Source organism: Schistocerca serialis, chromosome 3 (genome assembly GCF_023864345.2).
Source record: "Schistocerca serialis cubense isolate TAMUIC-IGC-003099 chromosome 3, iqSchSeri2.2, whole genome shotgun sequence".
In the NCBI taxonomy this organism is placed as follows: domain Eukaryota; kingdom Metazoa; phylum Arthropoda; class Insecta; order Orthoptera; family Acrididae; genus Schistocerca; species Schistocerca serialis.
The window spans coordinates 630036081-630056810 of NC_064640.1; positions in this window are offsets into that span (position 1 = coordinate 630036081).

Here is a 20730-nt window from a genome sequence, read left to right on the forward strand (position 1 = left end):
CCACATTACAGGTAATGTGTCTCCCATCGTGCATGTTATACTACAGTGCTGATCGTGTTGTGTGTACCCCATTAAACAGCAAATCGTCACCGTCAATCCAGCTGTTTCGTGCTGCATAAAAACCAAGCCATTTAATTAGTGCTCTGTTCCCTGGACGTCTTATGAAACGCTCCATGAGAAACACTGTGGTTCTGAGCTCCTCTGCATTTCCTCAGTGCAAAAGCATTATTCAGTTTCAATGCCACTGTTATCCTTTAAGATGTAAGTTCTGGATTTGTTCTCTGAACTTTGGAAACTGTAAGTATCTCACTCGACCAGTTTGGGAGGTATGTCATTTCAAATGCTGATTTGTGTTTTGAGATACATACCAAAACAGAGGCAAGAAATTTCTATTTACATGGATCCAGCATTTCAATACGATAGTACACAGTTTCCATGACTCCATCACCACGAACATCGATTGGTCTCATTTTTATTATGCTACGTTTTGTTCGATCATACTGTGCAATTATTTCTGGGAGGATATCTGTCCATTTGTATGAGACGTGAAGATTAAAACTTATCCATATTTGTCCTTGTATTGATCTGTTCAGATTTTCCGCGACACTCGCCTTCAGGTGGATGAATGTTGGGTATGATGTATTCCATACCGCTGCATCAATATCCTGAAATACCTATTGTAAAACTGTTCTCACTGATCGGTTTGGAGGTTGTTCGGCCATCGATTCATCGATGCCTGCAACAGACGCTCAAACACCTCCACCACGTCTCTCCCCGTTTTTGTTTTAACAGTAATACATCACAAATTTGAAGTATATATCGATAACCATTAAAATAAATTTTAATTTATTTTTATCGTGTGAATATTTGTTCATATGTACAAGATCAGCCTGTCATAAGCCTTGCAAACCTTTAATCATAACATGCCTACAAGTATAAGTTTCGCGTGCTTATTGGTGCAGTTCTCAGACTACTGTCTCCGTACTTATTATTTATATCTCTGTCTCTAGGCTCTGAAATTACTGAACCCCCTCATTCGATTGAGCGGTATTCCCCACAGTAGCTGATGTTCAAAAAAATGTTCAAATGTGTTTGAATACCTAAGAGACCAAACTGCTGAGGTCATCGGTCCCTAGACTTACACAGTTCTTAAACTAACTTATGCGAAGAACAACACACACCCCCATGCCCGAGGGAGGACTCGAACCTCTGGCGGGAGGGGCCGCTCAGTACGTGACATGGCGCCTCAAACCGCACGGGCAGTCCGCGCGTAGCTTATACCATGAGCACTCATAGTCGACCAATCTGCTCATTGGGATCGTTTTAGTATATATACTGAGTGAGCAGATTGCTGACTCTTTTATGCTGAATGTCAATATCTTCATCACTGCTATAATACTGGTTTTATAATGTCTCTTTATTTCGCACTGCATTGGTTTCCTGCTTTCCTGCCATGAATTTGAAGAGGAAATTAAAATTCTTTTAATAGGTGAATCCTAAGAAAGCTTTCTTTATAACAGATCACAAAAAAATTAAACAAATTAAAAACTATTAACTCGTACTGTTGGCTCACAATAATCAGACAAATTAAATCAGAGATTTACGGCCTAACTATAATATTTTTACTAGCCTTATTCGAAACAGAAGTATGAAGAAACAGAGTAATTCTCATCGCCCTAAATGGTGGTTACAGAAAAATTAACGTTGGCATTCACAAAACAGAGACAAAATTCGTAAGCATGTGGGAGCCTTGAGCGAACTGAATATACAAATTTGAAGGCAAAAATCATGATCGACTATCGCTCCTTGACCCAGTCCCTCCAGAATCTTGCCAATCTCGGGACCCTGTTCATTCTCCTGTTTCAAATTACCAAAGGGCAACGGAATCTCAGTCAAAACACCTACCTTTTCCGAAGGTAGTTCGAGACGATAGGAATTTAATCTGAACAGTCGTGAAACATACAACGCAAGGTGTTTACAATGTGATCTTCGTATCACGGTTAATGTTTCATGCGAAATTTGAAAACAGAAATGTGTACCGCCCAATGGGCAATACCCACAGGCTTCAGAGGCCTTTTCAGCAACCAACTTTAACATGGTTGTCATTTCATAGCTCATTGTCGTTATGCTCAAGGTAGAAACTCAACATCTCCAAGGAGGACAGGACTGCAAATGCCTGTGACTCATATGCTGAGTACCTGCGTGTCGACTATGACAAACAATGGGACGCATATTTCAGTGCCCAGCGTTCGTCTCCTTCACGCCGAAGCCACATGGCAGCAACACCATGATCCGACGCATCAGTATGCACCACGGAGTCCTTATTAAAGCCAGGTATCCAGAAAACGGGAGTGCTCATCAAATCTTTTATCGAGAAATCAAATTCTGCTTGTTGTATATGACTCCATCAAAACCTCTCATCCTTTGAAACTTAGTGAAAGATTAAAACTGTGTGCCGGACCGAGACTCGAACTCGGGGCTTTTGTCTTCCGCGAGCAAGTGCTCTTCATATCAGTATATCCTCCGCTGCAGAGTGAAAATTTCATTATCTCACCCTTTCTTCTCAGCTGATCAAGGAGCTAGACAAGCTGGGCAAAATAAGAATGAACTTCAAGAAGTTCGCGATGCCAGTGATTCTTGCCAAGCCCTTTCCGTTCCTAGGTGGCCTGAAATCGTAAATGGCTTTAGTTTGACTCTGATCTATCGCTACCCCAGTGCTCGATACCACGTGCCCAAGAAAAGAAATCTGACTCAATTTGACCTTAGACAGCTTAACAATTAAGCCATCTTTCCTCAGACTGTGCAAAACCTGTCCCAGGTGCCTCATATGTTCGTCAGAAGTCTTTCTCTGTTTCAGAACATCGTGAAGATAGCTGTATGCACAGCGGGATTATAGATCCCCCAAAACAATGTCCAATAACGTGGAAAGAACTTCAGTTCCAGTGGCCAACCTGAAATATACACGAGTGAACTATAAGAGACAGTGTAATCAGTACAAAAGTTTGTAGCTTCCTTTGACTCTTCTGCCAATGGGGACTAAATAGTAAGGTTGGTTCAAATCTATAGTATTGAGAAAACAAGCTCCAGAAAGACAAGACACACAATGATGGAGGTCAGGCGTTGGGACTGATTCCTGCACCAACTGTTACTTCAATGCCCGATAGTCTACAATTGGGCACTACCCCGCCCCATCTTCATTACAAACCAGAGAAATCTGTGATGCATATGTTGAGACCTAGGGCCTCACAAACCCCTCCTTCAGAAGCGGATCCACAATCCTACATAACTATTCCATTTTCGGTGGTGATTACCGATACCGGGTTTGTTTCACAGGGGTGGAATCAGTCCACAGAACGCGTAGTGGATCTTTTTAGTGACTCCTAAATATCAGTGAGAACCTGGAGAAATTGCTCAACAACAAGGAACACCATTTCAGCGCGATCTCCGTCCGAATCACTCAGGCTAAACCTGCTGGTGTGAACCAATAGCCACACAAGGCCTCTGTAACTGCATGTCCACATAAATGGATCTTTACCTCCTCTTTAAATAAAAAAAAAAAAATGTTTCTCAGCATAGTTCAACATAGTTCCAACCTTAAAAAATCTCACACCAGTATTACCTGAGTCGTTAACCCTGTGGCCACCAAAAACTGGCGAGACCATGAAAACTGACCAGTCTTAACCTTCAAATAACGCTAGACAACTATCGATAGCAAACTAGTATTGGCCGTAAAACATGTCTTCCGCGCGTGGGTTATAGGCCCAAACTCCATCATGCTACGATACGGGAAGTAGTGCTTACTATCTAATGAAGATAACGAACTGCACACTCAATCAGTACGCAGACAGATTCAGAATTCAAAAGGGAAAACACAAAGAGTAAATGATTCACATCAAGCGATGGACTCTCTGAACTCTAAGTGGTGGTTCTTGATTCATGTGGCACCGATGGCGTCATTTGCTGGAAAGACCCTCTCGTGTTTGTTGGCAATCGTGGACTACATGACTGGGTTGACGGAAAGGAAAACGGACAACCTCCTGAAAGCATTTTCATGCAGTAATTTGTGCTAGCACACTTTCAGCTGCTTCCCGCTGGTCCATCTCCAACGGTAATTTACGTGTTTGGTTCTGAAACACAATGATCTCGATCGCTGACGTCATTTCATGCCGATCAGCGAACAAAGTCTATCACGCAACACAATAGAAGACCGATCCTGCGTATAAATTTCTTCAAGGATTATGCGCACCATCTAAATTTCTCAGCCGGCCGGTGTGGTCGAGCGGTTCTAGGCGCTACAGTCTGGAACCGCGCGACCGCTACGGTCGCAGATTCGAATCCTGCCTCGGGCATGGATGTGTGTGATGTCCTTAGGTTAGTTAGGTTTAAGTAGTTCTAAGTTCTAGGGGACTGATGACCTCAGATGTTAAGTTCCATAGTGCTCAGAGCCATTTGAACCATTTTTTAAATTTCTGATAAATTAGCAGGTAAACCAACACCGGCCACATGAATGCTTTCAATACTAATGCTCAAATCCTGCGCTCCTTGCACTCTGAAAACAGTCATTGATCAAGTCTTCACTTATAGGGATACCCATTTATCCTGAACAGTTCTACTACCGAAAACCCCTAGTGATATCCTGTTCTCAACGGGTTCTGTCACTAATTCATTCAGAAGTCCTACAGCCACTGTGTACAACACTTGCAACATAAACCATGTAAAAGGAATAAAAGGGCCGCCTGTTCCTATTATCTGACAGTTAACAAAAGACCTTTCATAATTTACTTACTGTTTTGCAAAGACAAATTTCTATAACGATGCATAATTGACAGCAACTGATATGGAAGCTGAGCATAACCCAACTAAAACTTAATTTTATGACCATCATTTCGCAAAATCACACGTTTATCTAACCGCAGAACGTCAAATTCCATCTATCGGAGCGTTGGGCTGGAGCAAGGAATCACGGATGATAGGAGTAAAATGAATAATGCGTCCCCTGTTGCTTTCAAAGAAATCTCTTGCAATCATTTATTTCTGAAAACAATTATTCAACACATGTAATAGAAGCATTCTTTGTACAAAAAGTTACATAATAATGTACGATAGGCAATAATGTCTCTATCATTAAAAGCCTCAAGTCCTACAACTTTAGACACTTTGTCCCCTGGGCACCGTACAATAGCTACGGTCACTCATCCATTGCCAGCGCTATTCTGATCATTATTTTGCAGAGTGAAATTAAACACTCCTTCACAATAAAACAGAAGGGCCATGCATAAACACCTGCCCGTTTACATTATGAACATTAATGTCAATGTTGTCTACAGCTTTATAAACTGTGTGGCGTGAACACCTGCTCCTGTTCCTGTAATTTGACAGTTAACGAAAGACCTTTCATAATTTACTTACTGTTTTGCGAAGACAAATTTTTATAACTATGCATAATTGACACTAACTGATTTGGTAGCTGAGCATAACCCCGCTAAAACTTAATTTGATGACCGTCATTTCGCAAAATCACACGTTAATCTAACCGCAGAACGTCAAATTCCATCTATCGTTGCCTGCTCTAAAAACTAATTCTCTACTGTAATGAACACAGCTCAACTTGCAATTGTAGAATCTGCGGACGCCTGTCACCTTCCGTATTTACAAGACTCAAATCGAAGATCCTATTACATAAATGGTTACAATACGCCTCTGTATGCAAAATTGTGACCTCCAGTTGTTCTGAAATTTAAATACCTTCTCGATTAAGAGGAAACAGCGTAGCACAAACAGTGCAGGTAGTACTCACCTCTCCAACAGTGTTTGTCCAAGAGGCCCAACAACGGTTAGACAATTTCGTAAATATTACATTCAACCGAGGCTTTCGAAATCTGAAGTTCGTGTATCTGACAGGCCTTCTTCAAATACCATACCCCCAGCACAGGCCGAGATCCAGACACGGTAACAGAACAACCAGTACCCATAACACGTTATAACTGAGCTGTACATATACACTCCTGGAAATTGAAATAAGAACACCGTGAATTCATTGTCCCAGGAAGGGGAAACTTTATTGACACATTCCTGGGGTCAGATACATCACATGATCACACTGACAGAACCACAGGCACATAGACACAGGCAACAGAGCATGCACAATGTCGGCACTAGTACAGTGTATATCCACCTTTCGCAGCAATGCAGGCTGCTTTTCTCCCATGGAGACGATCGTAGAGATGCTGGATGTAGTCCTGTGGAACGGCTTGCTATGCTATTTCCACCTGGCGCCTCAGTTGGACCAGCGTTCGTGCTGGACGTGCAGACCGCGTGAGACGACGCTTCATCCAGTCCCAAACATGCTCAATGGGGGACAGATCCGGAGATCTTGCTGGCCAGGGTAGTTGACTTACACCTTCTAGAGCACGTTGGGTGGCACGGGATACATGCGGACGTGCATTGTCCTGTTGGAACAGCAAGTTCCCTTGCCGGTCTAGGAATGGTAGAACGATGGGTTCGATGACGGTTTGGATGTACCGTGCACTATTCAGTGTCCCCTCGACGATCACCAGTGGTGTACGGCCAGTGTAGGAGATCGCTCCCCACACCATGATGCCGGGTGTTGGTCCTGTGTGCCTCGGTCGTATGCAGTCCTGATTGTGGCGCTCACCTGCACGGCGCCAAACACGCATACGACCATCATTGGCACCAAGGCAGAAGCGACTCTCATCGCTGAAGACGACACGTCTCCATTCGTCCCTCCATTCACGCCTGTCGCGACACCACTGGAGGCGGGCTGCACGATGTTGGGGCGTGAGCGGAAGACGGCCTAACGGTGTGCGGGACCGTAGCACAGCTTCATGGAGACGGTTGCGAATGGTCCTCGCCGATACCCCAGGAGCAACAGTGTCCCTAATTTGCTGGGAAGTGGCGGTGCGGTCCCCTACGGCACTGCGTAGGATCCTACGGTCTTGGCGTGCATCCGTGCGTCGCTGCGGTCCGGTCCCAGGTCGACGGGCACGTGCACCTTCCGCCGACCACTGGCGACAACATCGATGTACTGTGGAGACCTCACGCCCCACGTGTTGAGCAATTCGGCGGTACGTCCACCCGGCCTCCCGCATGCCCACTATACGCCCTCGCTCAAAGTCCGTCGACTGCACATACGGTCCACGTCCACGCTTTCGCGGCATGCTACCAGTGTTAAAGACTGCGATGGAGCTCCGTATGCCACGGCAAACTGGCTGACACTGACGGCGGCGGTGCACAAATGCTGCGCAGCTAGCGCCATTCGACGGCCAACACCGCGGTTCCTGGTGTGTCCGCTGTGCCGTGCGTGTGATCATTGCTTGTACAGCCCTCTCGCAGTGTCCGGAGCAAGTATGGTGGGTCCGACACACCGGTGTCAATGTGTTCTGTTTTCCATTTCCAGGAGTGTAGTTCCGCTGAACGAAACTGACAACTACGCTCAATTCAAAAGTGGAAGGATTGAGGATACAAACACAGAGGAAACAAACTGAATGTACTTGTTTAGCAATTAATTATAAATAAATCTGTACGTTAGAGTAAACAAATATACCATATCATAGCTAGCACAATTTACATCAAACTGAAATATCATTGGCGTTTTAGATGCAACGGACGGCGTAGCCTTCACGATCAAACGGTCCCTTCCAGACAACTGCCTTTGCAAATATATCCGCAAATGAAAGGCTCAGTAACAATCGGAAACACGCATATAAAATCATTATAGAAGATAAACTAACAGATGAAGCGGTCAGTAACATCGCAAATCAGAAAGCATAAATGTGCTTTAAAACGATCAAAACTTACTCGGCAAATACTGCGGTAATAAAAAACTATAACTGATAAAATGTGTACGACCGATCCTAAAATGCCAAGATTAAACAAATTAAAGAGCTGTTACGTCTTATTTTCGCCTCATTATGACCAGCCGAATCAAGCCAGTCAGAATATACTTCTCAGCCTGAATATTACGGTAAGATATAATTCCAAACCCAATCATGAAGAAATGAATTTAATTCTCATTGCCCTGAGTGACACTTACAGAAAAATTAACGCTAACTGAATAAGTGAGCCAGCAAATGTCCAGCTGAAAACATTGTACTGAACAAACCACATTATAGAATACGAAGCGGCTGTCCTGCTGTTCTTAAAACATAGACAAAGTTGCTAAGCATACGAGTGCCTTAATGCCCACTGAATACACAAAACTTGAAGGCAAAGTCACGCACCGCAACATGGCTGACATCGAAATAAGTGTCCAAGGAATAGAAAAGCAACTGGAATCACTCAACAGAGGAAAGTCCACTGGACCTGACGGGATACCAATTCGATTCTACACAGAGTACGCGAAAGAAATTGCACCCCCTTCTAACAGCCGTTTACCGCAAGTCTCTAGAGGAACGGAAGGTTCCAAATGATTGGAAAAGAGCACAGGTAGTCCCAGTCTTCAAGAAAGGTCGTCGAGCAGATGCGCAAAACTATAGACCTATATCTCTGACGTCGATCTGTTGTAGAATTTTAGAACATGTTTTTTGCTCGAGTATCATGTCGTTTTTGGAAACCCGGAATGTACTATGTAGGAATCAACATGGATTCCGGAAACAGTGATCGTGTGAGACCCAACTCGCTTTATTTGTTCATGAGACCCAGAAAATATTAGATACAGGCTCCCAGGTAGATGCTATTTTTCTTGACTTCCGGAAGGCGTTCGATACAGTTCCGCACTGTCGCCTGATAAACAAAGTAAGAGCCTACGGAATATCAGACCAGCTGTGTGGCTGGATTGAAGAGTTTTTAGCAAACAGAACACAGCATGTTGTTATCAATGGAGAGACGTCTACAGACGTTAAAGTAACCTCTGGCGTGCCACAGGGGAGTGTTAGGGGACCATTGCTTTTCACAATATATATAAATGACCTAGTAGATAGTGTCGGAAGTCCCATGCGGCTTTTCGCGGATGATGCTGTAGTATACAGAGAAGTTGCAGCATTAGAAAATTGTAGCGAAATGCAGGAAGATCTGCAGCGGATAGGCACTTGGTGCAGGGAGTGGCAACTGACCCTTAACATAGACAAATGTAATGTATTGCGAATACATAGAAAGAAGGATCCTTTATTGTATGATTATATGATAGCGGAACAAACACTGGTAGCAGTTACTTCTGTAAAATGTCTGGGAGTATGCGTGCGGAACGATTTGAAGTGGAACGATCATATAAAATTACTTGTTGGTGAGGCGGGTACCAGGCTGAGATTCATTGGGAGAGTGCTTAGAAAATGTAGTCCATCAACAAAGGAGGTGGCTTACAAAACACTCGTTCGGTCTATACTCGAGTATTGCTCATCAGTGTGGGATCCGTACCAGATCGGGTTGACGGAGGAGATAGAGAAGATCCAAAGAAGAGCGGCGCGTTTCGTCACAGGGTTATTTGTTAACCGTGATAGCGTTACGGAGATGTTTAACAAACTCAAGTGGCAGACTCTGCAAGAGAGGCGCTCTGCATCGCGGTGTAGCTTGCTGTCCAGGTTTCGAGAGGGTGCGTTTCTGGATGAGGTATCGAATATATTGCTTCCCCCTTCTTGTACCTCCCGAGGAGATCACGAATGTAAAATTAGAGATATTAGAGCGCGCACGGAGGCTTTCAGGCAGTCGTTCTTCCCGCGAACCATACGCGACTGGAACAGGAAATGGAGGTAATGACAGTGGCACGTAAAGTGCCCTCCGCCACACACTGATGGGTGGCTTGCAGAGTATAAATGTAGATGTAGATGTAGATCAAGTAAATAAGTGACCCTCTTGCCTCAACGCAAGCCAAAATCGTTAACATGCAAACATAATGCTTACCATTTCATGTACTGAAGTACTGTTTGTTCTTAGGCATAAAAATCTATCAGTGATGTATGAGGAAGCATCGACAAACCACAACTAGCGGAGGGAGTGCCTCGCAGCTCCGACTGATCCGCCCGATCCCACACAGCTAACACCTCCGCTAATGGAAAGTATTCACCAACTGTGCACTACTGCTATCACGAACGGTCTCCTCCACGGTTCACTGTGTCCACCATCAAACGACAACAACGTATCCATCAGCTGGAGCAACGCCTCCAGGGGGTTTGCACCGGCGCATCGAGCAGTGCAGAGTGCAGAAGACGACTTTGCTACGTTGACGACAGCACAAACACCCACATCTCGACTTTGCGCAATAGCACTGTCTCTCGTTCACTCCGTCTATCTCGACCTTTTCCAAAACCTCACCTCGGTTTTCTTCGTAACTGCCTAATGTTTATGTGCAGTGGGCGGATAGCTTTTTCCTTCTATTTTTATTTGTAATTATGCTACTAAGATCTGGAAGAAAGGCACGGCTGGCAGAAGTTCTTAGAGCATTTTCTTTAAAACACAATCAGGAGTACTTGCATGCCATCTAGTTTTATTTCAAGACAAAACAGAAAAATTCCTTTCACATACATATATAGAACCAAACATGGAAATAATCTTCACTGCTTCTCTGCGCAACTTAGAAAATCCTTCTTTAGAGAAATTCTGGTAGAACTCGACAAACCGATAGTATGTACAATAAATGATTTCGGTGATCATCGACTTGCAAATCGATTAGTTCGAAATGCAAATCGGGATGCGCACTTTCAATTGCTATGGAAAATGGCTTCACAAACACATCAAGTATTGGCTGTAAGTCATTAATTTCCTGTAGGGATAACAAAACCAAATATTGGTAAATAAAAGTAATTTATAAAGTTACTGTGAAGTACTAAAAGGCAATATGTTGTAATAAACAGGTACTGTGGACTATGGTTTCTAATCTAATGTTACACTTGTACACTTGACTAAATCGACTTTATTTTGCTTTTAATTCCAAATGGTTCAAATGGCTCTAAGCACTATGGGACTTACATCTGAGGTCATCAGTCCCCTACACTTAGAACTACTTGACTCCAACTGAACTAAGGACATCACACACATCCATGCCCGAGGCAGGATTCGAACCTGTGACTGTAGCAGTGGTGAGGTTCGGGACTGAAGTGCCTAAAACCGCTCGTCCACAGCGGCCGGCTTGCTGTTAGTGATACAACGTTACATTATATGGAGACTAAACTTATTTTCAAGTGACTGTAGCACCTCGACGTATTTTTGAAAGCGTGGTACTTCCCGCACAGATTCTGTCAAACAAAACCATGGTACCGTCTTGAATGAAGCACTTTTATAAATACAGATGCTTTATTAAAGGTAAAATTCATATATCGCTTACCTAACTGAGGAAATCATTTCCTACTTTTCCCTGAAAGGTTGTTTTTCAGGAACTGATGTTTGCGTTAGAAAGCTTTTATTTTGCAGCCAACATCACCGATGAGATTAGTTTCTTGGGGGGGGGGGGGTCATCCAAAAGTGGCTCCGGGCGTCCTTAGTCCACAAAAAGGGTCATGCAAAAGTGGCTCTGAACGTCCTTTGTCCTCCAAAGACTGAGCCATGGAGTGGCGTGGTGGAATCTCCACTCAAACAGCGTACCTCTGTATAGTTGGGGATATCTGAATACTCCTCTTCACATGAAGTAAATAGTTCTTTGAAATGACAATGAATGAGTCACCGAGAACGATTATAGTTCACGATACACTCCACTACGGTCATCAAGTTTTCGGGATCGATAACATTTACACTAAGAGCCTCTTGGTGTGAAAAACAATGAACAGAAGGTAAAAACGGTATGTTAAGCCTTTTCGCAGTAGGCCAATAAACCTTTGTACTTTCCAGCGCACTGCTGGCACGCCGTCTGTGGTTACAGGAAAAAACAGCGTTTCCCAAATGAGTCCTATTCTTTCAGCTGCCATTTCGACCACATTTAATATATCCGCCCCTGTAGCAATGTCGTTTACTGATATCATATCCAGGAGTTCTTCCCGTGTAGGTCTTCGTCCACAATACTCACAACACAAACCACACACACACACACACACACACACACACACACACACACACACATACACAGACATAAATTGCCAACTGAGCCCTAAGCTATTTCGCTAGTATCCGTCGACTCATCAACTGCGATGCAGTTTGCTAGGAGGTTTTCAATGTGAGCTGTCATCTGTTCCTCCAAGTTTCCAGCAATGTCGCTGATGCACCGAAATGTTGTCATGCTGCAAATTTGTAAAGTATTCATTTATTTTCTACCATTGTAAATAAATTACCTTCACTGTACTGGGACAAAGATGGATGAGCGCACTGCACGTGAAGTGGATAAGATCCTTGACTCTGTGTCGAATGTATTCTAGGTGCGTTTTCTTGCCAGTCAGTGGTGTAGCTTTGGGGCATTCTTATTAGAGGTACAGTGGCGAGCAGTTGAGCTTTAGAGAAGGAGATCTGATATATCTGAAGCTGCGAGAGATCATCAGGAATAGTTGCTTATGGAGATGAAAACTTGTTTAAAAGGATACTGCATTGATGGAGAAGATTTTTACAGGAATATTTCAGGATATCCCATAACGTGGAAGAATGAAATGTTTGTATATCAGAACTATCGATGGAAGGAAATCTTTGTCCCTTAGATAACTAATGATATTCATGATTTGTGTTTATTTTATCTCTTTGTTTCCATTATGTCACAAATCAAGCGGTTGACTGAAATGTCTGTAATTTTTATAAAGAGAAAATTTCGTAATCGTTAGAGTCATTTTATGTCGTGCAGTATTTTGACAATAATCAGAGTTTAACTCTTCAGGAATGATTTTCTTTTGAGAAATCCCATCTCCATCATTCATAGTAAGTTTTAAAATGATTTGTCTTGTGTGCATCAAACGACACACGTAGTAACAGATTGTTTCTGACAAGCAAATAAAAATTTTGAGTACATTATATTTCTTTAGCTGCCGCATTTGCTGACATCAGTTTGCTTTCGAGAAAGCCAGTACACAGCTGAACAAAAGGTGAGGTACTATTCCTTCAAGGGGGACACGACTTTCCATCGTTGTGAGCAAACAGTATGCTGTCAGAATGTTCAGGTGTTGTACTAAGTGAGCAGATTAATTTACAGCGAACAGCGAAGGTAATATTAGACAGTTATTCTCTTCCATGATCAGTAGTGTTTTATTCTGTTGATATTACAAAACTGATATTTCACTTCATATTAGGTAAATGTAATAACGTACATCAGTATCGAGATTTAATTAAATAATTTTCACTGAGCACACAATTAGCTTCTCTTGGGCTTCAGTTAGATCCATATTGATTATTTCAAACCTAGCATTTCACTATGATTACAATACAGGGACAGTAAACAGGCCGGTTTGCTCAGCAATTGAGTACGATATCGAAAGCACACGTTACACAAGGATAAAATTTTTGAAAAAAAAAATTATTCAGTATTTCACATATAGATAAATGACGGAAAGAGCTTACAAAGAGGTATTCTTCTGTATACGGGAGCTAATGTGGGATTAATTGCGTCTACTACGTCCAAAAAAGTATTCTTTCTTAATGGCCCTTCCATAAACGGCTTCCCATCTCTTGCTACATGTGGGGTAATATTATAACTAGCTTTAAGAGTCCTTTTGCAGCACCCTTTACATTCTTTCACTAAATCAGAGAAAAAATATTGTGTTAGGAGTAGTACGAGCGAAAACAAAACGAATACACATTTGAGAGACATGTGAAGAAATTTGGTTTGTTCCGTAGGACCTTTAGCTAAAATGAACATGTTAAAGTACTGGTATAAACCTGATTTGTGGATACAGAATATGTTCGAAAGAGTTTGAAGCTTCCTTAATTCTCTGGCGCCCCTATGATTTCACTATACTTTTATGAACGCAGTTTGCAGTACTGTCAATCAGTAGACGACCTCCTTACACACGTAATTGCTGGACCGCAGATTAGACATTTGAATTTATCGTCATAAGTAACAAAAAAAATAAGAAAGTTCCCACTCCGGTTTAAATGGACTTTCGTAAATATTTCGCTTTTCGAAGCAGGGTTTTCGACTAATCCAGTAACTGTCCCGCACTTATCTGTTTCTTGTTGATTAAGCCGTCTATCAGTGCACTCAGCAGCCCATCACTATGGCATGAGCGCGCAAGCCGGTTTGACTTTAATTAAGCCGAGTTGGACCGATACACCGTGAGAAAAGTCTCTGAATCTTGCTTCACACGCGCGCTAGAGCGACGCTGCACAGCCTGTACTAGCTCTTTTCTCGAATCGAGACAACAACAACTGACCTGCCAGAGAAGGCACTGGTAGTCAATTCCCTAATTGACAAGACACTGGCAACAGGAAGCAGAAAGTCTCCTGCCTGAGCCGGCCGCGTGCAGTTCTTTATAACGACTTAACGCGACTCGGCCGCCTTCTAGAGCGGGCCCCGGTAAACAGTGAATTAGTAAGGGGAGGGTGGGGGGGCATCGAAAGGCTGCGAAGCCTCTAGCGTGGCTGGAGATCTGTCGGTAGCGGACCTGCTCAATAACAAACCAAAGATTATATTTTTATCCGCCGCAGCAAAACATCTTTCCCATTTTTGTTATCACTCTCTTAAGAATATTTACGTTTTCGTAAAATGTATACGATTGTTGTCTTCCGTGCATTTTCACTGCCATGACAGAATGTGATTACAAAACAAGCATCACAATCGTCACTAAACTCACGTATAATTGCCGACTAATGTGACACCGTGGTTAGCACAATTAACTACCTCTCGGGAGGACGACGGTTCGAAGCCCTTTCCAGTTACACAGACATTAGTTTTCCATGATTTCGCTAAATCACTCCTCGCAAATGCATGGAGGGATCTTTCCAGAATCCATGGCCAATTTCCTTCCCAGACCTCGTCTAATCCAAATTTGTGCTCCATCTCTAACGACTTTTTTGTCGACAGGAATTTCAACTGTAATGTTCCTTGCTTCTTTTCATGTATACTTCAAGTTTTATCTGAGTAAATGTCTGTAGTTATACTCAGCCCAACATTTATACTGAAATTAATTCGTACTCTAAAATTGTGGTAGCAGTGTTCTACTTAACTTCTGTTTATTTGATTTTTCCGCATTTCTCGATAATTTTTGGTAACTATGATATGCCACCATGTAATTTAAAACTAGAACGAAATGCACTCTCCGACTTAGCGGCACTAAATAAAGACTTCATATGTGTCGGAACATGATACCTCAACCGTCACACCATTCAAGATAACACATGTTACTGCAGCCAATTTCAAGTCAGCCTGGACTGTAGCGAAATCCGTTAAGTCTCTTACTAGCTCTGTCTACAATTTCGCATTGTTCAGCAGCTGCCTACTGCAGTGTCATATCAGTCTCCTGACTCTACCATATTACACCAGCTGCTCCTCTAATTGCTGCGCTGTGGCCGTGTCAGAAAATATAATATACACAATGGGATCAAAAATATCCGGACATGCCTCTGTAATGCGGAAATGAAAACTACACATCATGAGAGAGGGACCTCAGTATAAAAGAATGCGGTGATTACTGTATCGTAAGTAGAAAAGCAGTAACATCAGAATGGGACGGTTAGGAAAGCCCAATGGCTTCGAACGTGAACTACTAGTTGGATGTCACCCGATGAACAACACCAACAATTTCCACCTATCAAAAACTGTCTCGTCGTGTGGTGGCGAATTGACTGCCGAGTCATCAGGTGGTGACTTGTTTGTGAAATGGGAACTCAAAGAATCAACAATAGACAACCAAGACATTGAAGAAGCCTTGTACTGATAGACAATGAGCGTCGAGTACGGCGGAATTTGTTGTACAAAATCGCCTAACATCAGCGGAAGGAACGACTTGTTACTTCCGAAGTGCTACCATTAGTACGGCTGCATACTGTCTGTGCATCGGGATTTTCAAAAATAAAAATGAAAAAAAATAAACATGGGGTAAAGTGTTAGAGCAGCTCCTAAGTCACACATTCCTTAACTCAGAACTAAACAACGCTTGAGGTTGTGTAAAGAACGACGCCACAGGACACTGGATGACTGGTAGCTAGTGATTTGAAATACTAGAACAAGTTATATCCTACACAATCTGACAGAAGTGTTCGGTTTGACGAAAGTCTGGAGAACATTGCAAGTAATCATGTATACTGCCAATACGAAGAAGATGACGTTACGGTATGGGAGTATTTTGTTTGGTTAGAATGTGACATTATTATTGCGGCTAAAAAACGGTTAAGTGCGGAAGGATATGAAGACATGTTACATCATTGTGTACTGCGTTTAATGACTGTTTCTATCCGCATGACAATACACCATCTAATAGAGCCGCATGTGTGAGGCAGTGGTTTGTCCACAATTACATTCCTGAAATGGACTGGCCTGCCAGAATTCCGATCTGAACGCAGTGAAACACGTTTGGAATGATTTAGAACGTCGAAGTAACTATTCTCGTAGAACCCAGCGTCCAGCATCAGTACCTTCGCCGGTTTTGACTCTTGAGGAAGAATGGGCTGCCATTCCTCCACAGACGATCAGACACTTCACTGAAAGCGTCAACAGCAGCAGAGTTCAGGTCGTCATAAAGGCAAAGTGTGGACACGCAACATATTAGCGTCCACTAACAGATGTGGAGATACATCTGACGGGGTAGCATGCTTCTGGACAGAGACAATATGTGGTCGACTATCATTATCATCATCGAGATTTAATTGTTCGCGCCTCGTCTCAAGTTCAGTGAGGACTACAAAGGTTGCAGTGGCTCTCCTCACTCAGCCCGAAATCCTAAGTTTTCCCTCAGAATCGCTTACCGTTCTTCACTTTTATTATTATTATTTTTTATTTTTTTGTGCCTCGCTAGTCTCTAGAGGGTACGGCGTTAGCACACCGACACCGTCGTCAAAGTGATTTCACCAGTGTCAGGCAAGCAGTGCACCGTGAGACTGGCGGTTAATCACACATTCTCTTTAAACCGTAACAGTGGATGAACTTCAGATTTTTCGTACACAACAACCGGCTGCGTGCCATCCGATTCCTTACCGTTTCTTATCGACAGATGCTCTACAGTCATGGATAAGGTCTGTCATGTCGGCGACATTACCAATTCTTTCTTTGTTCGCCAGAGCCTGCTCTTTTACATCGTGCGGACGGGACTCCCCTACCATTTCAACACCTTGTCATGGTGTGACACACTCTGACCAACGTGTTCTAACATCTTTCTTTGTTTAATAATAGAGGCAATTGACCGTCGTAGGCTGCAATGTAAACGATCTTTGTTTAAATCGCGCGATTTGCCAAATTCGGTAATTTACCATTTTCAAGCACCTGGAAAGCCAACGAGGAAGAGTATCACATTGTCTGCATACGTCTCCAAATATCGCCATGTATGTTACAGTTTACACCTCTCAGATTAACATTTCATCTTTTCGTTCAGTAGTCCTACTTATATGTGTGATATTACGTATTACTTATTATAATAATCAAATTATTTTCTCTTACACATACAAGGTAGACGTCATTCTCCGTCACTTTATTGGCTCTGATTGGCTCTGAGCACTATGGGACTTAACATCTATGGTCATCAGTCCCCTAGAACTTAGAACTACTTAAACCTAACTAACCTAAGGACAGCACACAACACCCAGCCATCACGAGGCAGAGAAAATCCCTGACCCCGCCGGGAATCGAACACGGGAACCCGGGCGTGGGAAGCGAGAACGCTACCGCACGACCACGAGATGCGGGCTCACTTCATTGGGAATGATCCACAACAACGTTATAGCCTCACATGTCATATTGCTAACTATGCTCTAAGCGCTACAGCTTGACAACTAACAGCCGCTGATGTGATGCTGTCCAAGATACACATACACCCTAACACTGCAGAACCACAGACAGCAAATATATGAGGCACATTTACTAGCGTGGTTGACTTAGTCCATGTACTATATATCAGATAATCAGCGACCAAAGACGACTTAACACTCAACAACATGTCTAATACTTCTCACTTAACTAACATGGTCTGTCGACCTCGAAAGATTATTTCCCATAAATATGAGCCATCTTTGTTGAAAACTATTTTATTGACAAAAGCACTTATTATAAAGAAAAAATATTACATACTGAGAAAAAACGGACACTTTAAACTTCAGACTGAAGTCTGTGACTGTCTGAATCAAAACTCTCTTTATTTTTCGTTTCAAAGTACATTTTACTCATCTTTCCTGCACGTTCAAGACATAGCGCACGTCCACAATGATTTAAAGGATATTTAGTCTTCCTTTCCAGTTTCTGAGGGCAAAAGTTGCAAGTTTTTCTGTTTTAAAAAGTGTCCTCAAGAGCCCGAAGCTGTGGATGTTCTTCATATGGTGTCTGCAGTATGCATCTGATTGAAACAATAAGTTCCAGTGGAAGACTACTTCTCTGCAGACGGCGTGTCGTACGGGGATATGGCAGCGCCTTTCCTAATGATTTCATGAACTCAAAACGTGTTATGTCTGCGGTCTTCTTTAAATATTGGTATAGGCGATAATGTTTTGCTCCTCAGGCAATATCTGCCATTGCGAGGAAAGTTGCCACAGGCCTTCTTCTTGTCATTCTGCTTGCGGTATAAGCTGCACCTTTTTGATCCAGGGAATCCACACCGACTTTTGTTACGTTATGGAAAGAGGTAATTTCTGGTTTACCATTCTCTCGATCGAGGCTCTGGGAATGATGCATACTGGAGACCAGGATTACAGCTTTCCCCTTCTTCGGAACGTAAGAGAGCAGTGACATATCTTCCGTGAAGCCGTAAATGGCAGTCTTCTCCAGTCTTCCCCTTGAGGAAGAAAGTTATTAGGAATTTCTGGTTTATTCTTCTTTAGTGACCCGAGAAATGTCAGTCCCTTCTTAAGAAGTTTCTGGAGCAGTTCTATGGATCGAAAACAATTACCTGCAGCCACCTTTCTATGAATTTCTTCTGTTTGTTCCACCATTCTTACCACAACTTCAGTTTATATTTCTAGCATTTTATCTCCATTTGATACAGTGAGAATGTCACTCCCTCTTTCATGTATGCATTATAAAGACAAAGAGTTCTTGCACCAGCCAGACACATTACTTTTATGCCATATTTTGCCGGTTTCTTTGGCATGTACACAGCGAAGCTACAACGCCCCTGAACAGTACCAGCATCTCATCCACAGCCACTGCAGTTCCCAAGGTAGTACAGTGTTGACTGTGTTCAATAAGCAGACTAAAAATCTTAGAAATTGCTGCAGTAGGATCTTCTCTCTTTCCGCCCTATCTTATAGGTTATGAAACCTAATACTTTTTGTCACAGTACATCGAAAAATGTTACGTCATTTTCCATCAGTTGCAAAGATAGACTAGGGACACGTTTCCTGAATTGGAGATCGCTATATACACAAGAAGACCAATGAATGCTTTTAGTTCGGTCATGTCGAGGTCATGAAGGTAAGTCAGTCTCGCATGGTTCTCATAATTTGTTCTCATTTTTTATATTTTTACATTTGTCCATGTGATTATCTCTAACAGAATATTTTCAGGAAATAGAAGTTTCCATATGGATTCTGTTTCTGGATTTTCTCCCCAACTTCTAGGCAGTGGTCGAAGCCCAGAGACTTGAACGATTGTGTTATGATGCCTTTTCCTTACATTCAATTGAGGTTGTACCCTGCTCCACTTGAAACACTTATTTTTTCCGTAAAAATATGTGTAAGAGTCATCATTCCTACTATAACTCACAGTGTTTCATCATCGTTGTCATTATCGCTACCATCATTATGCTTATATTCCATCTCTGGCATGTTATCTAAATCTTGCTCGGTATCTGAGCTATGACTGCTTTCAATTTCGTAAGATTCTTCCACTTCACTATTATTGTCTAGATTCTCAGCAAGCAAAACCTGAAGTTAAACCTCAAAATTAGGATCATTTCCCGTCAGAATGCTCTATGAAGACGGTCTTTCTGCCGTTATCTCTGTAATGAATAAACCTGGAGCTACACTTACTTATTAAACGAAACGATATTTTAAGCAAAAAAAAAAAAAAAAGTTGATTTAAATACACAAAAAAAAAGGACCTGAGAAAAGTTTCGTGGCTGCTTTGCCACGGTCCCACAGAATATTCCACGCAACAACGAGGGAGCTAACACTAGTAGAAACACAAGCTCTTCACTTCACAGCCTCCACACTTAAAATGAAAAGGAGGTAGTGGGAAGAGGTTGTAGCTCGAATACTTCAGCAAAGGGAAGCGATAAGAGAATGGTGCCGCTCTACGAGACCGCTGCACGTCAGTTGGGTGTAATAAAATATTTTCTACAGTGCGTTAAATGTGTATGAAATAAGTACAAATTTAATAAAATACAGAAAGATTTTATTGACTACAACAAACGATTAGTTGCTGGCGTGCGAGACTAAACGATTGGATCCCGTCGAAGGTCATCACTGTATACACACAGAAGCAAAAATATTGACATATTTTACAGAAGAGTAATTCATGAATTACAAATTTCATAATATTAAAAAAAATGTTATCACTTGTGAGCCAGCAGAATTAACCTACAGAGGACAATTTATACATACAGACATATGACTAAATGTCGGCCTTGTATTTCTCTAAATTGGGTAAGTAGTTGCTGCAGGTAACAACACGAAAGAGACTGAGAATATAATCAACACTCATTTCTTGGTACACCTTAATGGACACACAGGGGTTCCAAAACGAACCTCTAAAAATATATATATTTATTGGAAAGAAAGTATTGAGCAAAG